Genomic DNA, 6000 nt, shown 5'->3' on the forward strand with positions numbered 1-6000 from the left:
GAAACCATTGCGTTTTCTGGCTGTTTGAAATGCCAGCAATCAAAGCACCCGCGCGAAACAATGCTTGCACCTCATCAACCTTTCAATTTTCCACAGCGCTGCTGTTGCCTCAACAGTCAGCAGCGCATCATTCGGGACCGAGGTGCAGCATTCGCTTCCTTGCCTCACAGTGTCAGAACAGTCACGGTTATTATCCGTCTTCCATGTATTATTTTGCCGACTGCATCTCCCTAACAAACTTAGCTGATCACAGCACGGCTATCAGTCAACTCATTGCCAGTGTGAAAAATGCCACATTAGCAACGTGTGCAAGACTCGAATGACAGAGTAACTGGGCCGTGATAACTTATCCTGATATTCATGAGGCCTTAACATTCGCTGCATAAGACAATTCTACCTCTGGTTACCATCCCTCCTGCCATTGGAAAGCGTTTGTCTTTATTTCCTCTATCAAAACCCATTCTAATTTTGCAAGCCTCTATTAAATTTCCTCTTAGCCTCCAGAGGAAACAATCCCAGCTTCTCCACACTATCCCTCGGGCCACACTGTAAGACGTCAAACGGGTTCTGTATGTCTGATAGACATATATTTCAGCTACAGGGGAGTCAAAGGTTATGGGGAACGGGCGGCAAAGTTGCGTTGTGTCGAAGATCTCATCAGCCACGAACTTTTTAAATGGCGGGCTCGAGGGGCCGAATGGCCCAATCCTGCTCCTATTTTTTCTTTTGGGGAAGGTTAGTTTCTTAATTATGTAATTTTTGAGCAGCTAAACAACGTTGGAAGGAAACTCCCACGGGACGTAGAAAAGTGCAAAATCTTAGCTCTCCCGAGAGCTCATGCACCTGAGAGGTTAACCCTGTGTTTCTCTGTCCACAGATCTTCCAGGACCTTCGAAGTGTTTCCAGCATTTAATCAACAATTCCAGATGCAGTATCTGCTGCATATTGCTTTTAATGTAAACGCAGTGTCCCCGCTTGTATTAACAAAAGTCAAAAATAAATTGTAGCTACCAGAAAATAGAATCGATTAAGTCGGCGTGCATTGGTGGTTCAGGGGTAGAATTCTCGCCTGCCACGCGGGAGACCCGGGTTCGATTCCCGGCCAATGCAGGCTAATTTTTTTAACAATTCATTTCATAGCAAACACATCACATGAGCATAAATAATTTATTAGCTGTACCTGTGCAAGTGGATCAAGGGTATGGATGTTCTGCTCCTGTTCCTGTGCAACAGCTTTGAGAGGCTGAATGGCATCCTGTTCCTGTGTAACAGGCTCGATTCTTACTCTGACAGACATTGCATTGCTCACTTCCTCGTTAGTCTCGTTGTGAGTATCCCCGCCTGTCACGCGGGAGACCGGGGTGAAATTCCCCGACGGGAAGGAATTTTAACATCCCCAATTTTAAACGTTTTGGCAGCACCTTAAAGCGCTCCTTGGAAAAGATCAACAGCGAAAGATTGAACCTAAAACAATTTTAAACGGTGAGGAACTGCATAAAAACCTCCTGCATCAATTCCTCGTTAGCATAGTGTTCTCCTTCTGTTTGTCTTTTGTGCGGGGCACTGCGGAACGAGAGAGGACAGGGAAATGCAGATAACAGCGGGAGAAAGCACGTCTGATCTATCAAGTGGACATCACTGGCACGATTGGCCGAATGGCCTCACACTCTACTGCACGCCTCCATGAATCGTATGGATATCTGAGACATACTCACACAAAGTGAGCACACATCTGTGTTCGTGCATATGTTTGAGTCTTTGTCTCAAGCAGTGCATTACTGTTTCCTCTGTATTGTCCTTGATATTTTGGTGCTGATTATTCAATATCCCGACGGCTTTTCTCTGACTGTGTATCTCTGAGAAAAGCACAGAAGCAAATAGATTTCAGGTGGACGCCTACACGCACTTGATGCTGTGGTTTCCTGAACATGTCCTTTGTGATCTCGCCTAAAAAATGTCATCTTGTACGAAAAGTTTGCCTGGCGTGAAAGTGACCTGAATTTCAAAGCAGCAAGGAGGAAAGACTGCCTTGTTCTGCTTGCTGGCAGGCCGCTTCTCACAGCTTCCCTGGTGGTCTAGTGGATAGGATTCGGCGCTTTCACCGCCGCGGCCCGGGTTCGATTCCCGGTCAGGAAACCATTGCGTTTTCTGGCTGTTTGAAATGCCAGCAATCAAAGCACCCGCGCGAAACAATGCTTGCACCTCATCAACCTTTCAATTTTCCACAGCGCTGCTGTTGCCTCAACAGTCAGCAGCGCATCATTCGGGACCGAGGTGCAGCATTCGCTTCCTTGCCTCACAGTGTCAGAACAGTCACGGTTATTATCCGTCTTCCATGTATTATTTTGCCGACTGCATCTCCCTAACAAACTTAGCTGATCACAGCACGGCTATCAGTCAACTCATTGCCAGTGTGAAAAATGTCACATTAGCAACGTGTGCAAGACTCGAATGACAGAGTAACTGGGCCGTGATAACTTATCCTGATATTCATGAGGCCTAAACATTCGCTGCATAAGACAATTCTACCTCTGGTTACCATCCCTCCTGCCATTGGAAAGCGTTTGTCTTTATTTCCTCTATCAAAACCCATTGTAATTTTGCAAGCCTCTATTAAATTTCCTCTTAGCCTCCAGAGGAAAGCAATCCCAGCTTCTCCACACTATCCCTCGGGCCACACTGTAAGACGTCAAACGGGTTCTGTATGTCTGATAGACATATATTTCAGCTACAGGGGAGTCAAAGGTTATGGGGAACGGGCGGCAAAGTTGCGTTGTGTCGAAGATCTCATCAGCCACGATTTTTTTAAATGGCGGGCTCGAGGGGCCGAATGGCCCAATCCTGCTCCTATTTTTTCTTTTCTGGAAGGTTAGTTTCTTAATTATGTAATTTTTGAGCAGCTAAACAACGTTGGAAGGAAACTCCCACGGGACGGAGAAAAGTGCAAAATCTTAGCTCTACCGAGAGCTCATGCACCTGAGAGGTTAACCCTGTGTTTCTCTGTCCACAGATCTTCCAGGACCTTCGAAGTGTTTCCAGCATTTAATCAACAATTCCAGATGCAGTATCTGCTGCATATTGCTTTTAATGTAAACGCAGTGTCCCCGCTTGTATTAACAAAAGTCAAAAATAAATTGTAGCTACCAGAAAATAAAATCGATTAAGTCGGCGTGCATTGGTGGTTCAGGGGTAGAATTCTCGCCTGCCACGCGGGAGACCCGGGTTCGATTCCCGGCCAATGCAGGCTAATTTTTTTAACAATTCATTTCATAGCAAACACATCACATGAGCATAAATAATTTATTAGCTGTACCTGTGCAAGTGGATCAAGGGTATGAATGTTCTGCTCCTGTTCCTGTGCAACAGCTTTCAGGGGCTGAATGGCATCCTGTTCCTGTGTAACAGGCTCGATTCTTACTCTGACAGACATTGCATTGCTCACTTCCTCGTTAGTCTCGTTGTGAGTATCCCCGCCTGTCACGCGGGAGACCGGGGTGAAATTCCCCGACGGGAAGGAATTTTAAAATCCCCAATTTTAAACGTTTTGGCAGCACCTTAAAGCGCTCCTTGGAAAAGATCAACAGCGAAAGATTGAACCTAAAACAATTTTAAACGGTGAGGAACTGCATAAAAACCTCCTGCATCAATTCCTCGTTAGCATAGTGTTCTCCTTCTGTTTGTCTTTTGTGCGGGGCACTGCGGAACGAGAGAGGACAGGGAAATGCAGATAACAGCGGGAGAAAGCACGTCTGATCTTTCAAGTGGACAGCACTGGCACGATTGGCCGAATGGCCTCACACTGTACTGTACGCCTCCATGAATTATATGGATATCTGAGACATACTCACACAAAGTGAGCACACATCTGTGTTCGTGCATATGTTTGAGTCTTTGTCTCAAGCAGTGCATTACTGTTTCCTCTGTATTGTCCTTGATATTTTGGTGCTGATTATTCAATATCCCGACGGCTTTTGTCTGACTGTGTATCTCTGAGAAAAGCACAGAAGCAAATAGATTTCAGGTGGACGCCTACACGCACTTGATGCTGTGGTTTCCTGAACATGTCCTTTGTGATCTCGCCTAAAAAATGTCATCTTGTACGAAAAGTTTGCCTGGCGTGAAAGTGACCTGAATTTCAAAGTAGCAAGGAGGAAAGACTGCCTTGTTCTGCTTGCTGGCAGGCCGCTTCTCACAGCTTCCCTGGTGGTCTAGTGGATAGGATTCGGCGCTTTCACCGCCGCGGACCGGGTTCGATTCCCGGTCAGGAAACCATTGCGTTTTCTGGCTGTTTGAAATGCCAGCAATCAAAGCACCCGCGCGAAACAATGCTTGCACCTCATCAACCTTTCAATTTTCCACAGCGCTGCTGTTGCCTCAACAGTCAGCAGCGCATCATTCGGGACCGAGGTGCAGCATTCGCTTCCTTGCCTCACAGTGTCAGAACAGTCACGGTTATTATCCGTCTTCCATGTATTATTTTGCCGACTGCATCTCCCTAACAAACTTAGCTGATCACAGCACGGCTATCAGTCAACTCATTGCCAGTGTGAAAAATGCCACATTAGCAACGTGTGCAAGACTCGAATGACAGAGTAACTGGGCCGTGATAACTTATCCTGATATTCATGAGGCCTTAACATTCGCTGCATAAGACAATTCTACCTCTGGTTACCATCCCTCCTGCCATTGGAAAGCGTTTGTCTTTATTTCCTCTATCAAAACCCATTCTAATTTTGCAAGCCTCTATTAAATTTCCTCTTAGCCTCCAGAGGAAACAATCCCAGCTTCTCCACACTATCCCTCGGGCCACACTGTAAGACGTCAAACGGGTTCTGTATGTCTGATAGACATATATTTCAGCTACAGGGGAGTCAAAGGTTATGGGGAACGGGCGGCAAAGTTGCGTTGTGTCGAAGATCTCATCAGCCACGAACTTTTTAAATGGCGGGCTCGAGGGGCCGAATGGCCCAATCCTGCTCCTATTTTTTCTTTTGGGGAAGGTTAGTTTCTTAATTATGTAATTTTTGAGCAGCTAAACAACGTTGGAAGGAAACTCCCACGGGACGTAGAAAAGTGCAAAATCTTAGCTCTCCCGAGAGCTCATGCACCTGAGAGGTTAACCCTGTGTTTCTCTGTCCACAGATCTTCCAGGACCTTCGAAGTGTTTCCAGCATTTAATCAACAATTCCAGATGCAGTATCTGCTGCATATTGCTTTTAATGTAAACGCAGTGTCCCCGCTTGTATTAACAAAAGTCAAAAATAAATTGTAGCTACCAGAAAATAGAATCGATTAAGTCGGCGTGCATTGGTGGTTCAGGGGTAGAATTCTCGCCTGCCACGCGGGAGACCCGGGTTCGATTCCCGGCCAATGCAGGCTAATTTTTTTAACAATTCATTTCATAGCAAACACATCACATGAGCATAAATAATTTATTAGCTGTACCTGTGCAAGTGGATCAAGGGTATGGATGTTCTGCTCCTGTTCCTGTGCAACAGCTTTGAGAGGCTGAATGGCATCCTGTTCCTGTGTAACAGGCTCGATTCTTACTCTGACAGACATTGCATTGCTCACTTCCTCGTTAGTCTCGTTGTGAGTATCCCCGCCTGTCACGCGGGAGTCCGGGGTGAAATTCCCCGACGGGAAGGAATTTTAACATCCCCAATTTTAAACGTTTTGGCAGCACCTTAAAGCGCTCCTTGGAAAAGATCAACAGCGAAAGATTGAACCTAAAACAATTTTAAACGGTGAGGAACTGCATAAAAACCTCCTGCATCAATTCCTCGTTAGCATAGTGTTCTCCTTCTGTTTGTCTTTTGTGCGGGGCACTGCGGAACGAGAGAGGACAGGGAAATGCAGATAACAGCGGGAGAAAGCACGTCTGATCTATCAAGTGGACAGCACTGGCACGATTGGCCGAATGGCCTCACACTCTACTGCACGCCTCCATGAATCGTATGGATATCTGAGACATACTCACACAAAGTGAGCACACATCTG

The 6000-nt window shown here is 46.1% G+C and overlaps 3 non-coding genes across 3 annotated transcripts; all 3 read left to right on the plus strand.

The window, feature by feature from the left end:
* Positions 1-1039: 1039 nt before the first annotated feature.
* trnag-gcc (transfer RNA glycine (anticodon GCC)) lies at positions 1040-1110 on the plus strand. Its single transcript has one exon. It is a non-coding gene; the product is annotated as a tRNA-Gly (tRNA).
* Positions 1111-3172: 2062 nt separating this feature from the next.
* trnag-gcc (transfer RNA glycine (anticodon GCC)) lies at positions 3173-3243 on the plus strand. The gene has a single exon. It is a non-coding gene; the product is annotated as a tRNA-Gly (tRNA).
* A 2061-nt stretch (positions 3244-5304) lies between these two features.
* trnag-gcc (transfer RNA glycine (anticodon GCC)) lies at positions 5305-5375 on the plus strand. The gene has a single exon. It is a non-coding gene; the product is annotated as a tRNA-Gly (tRNA).
* Positions 5376-6000: the final 625 nt, after the last annotated feature.

The sequence above is a fragment of the Somniosus microcephalus genome, unplaced genomic scaffold (assembly GCF_052327205.1).
Source record: "Somniosus microcephalus isolate GS21.2 unplaced genomic scaffold, FLI_Smic_1.0 unresolved_chr8, whole genome shotgun sequence".
Taxonomy (NCBI): domain Eukaryota; kingdom Metazoa; phylum Chordata; class Chondrichthyes; order Squaliformes; family Somniosidae; genus Somniosus; species Somniosus microcephalus.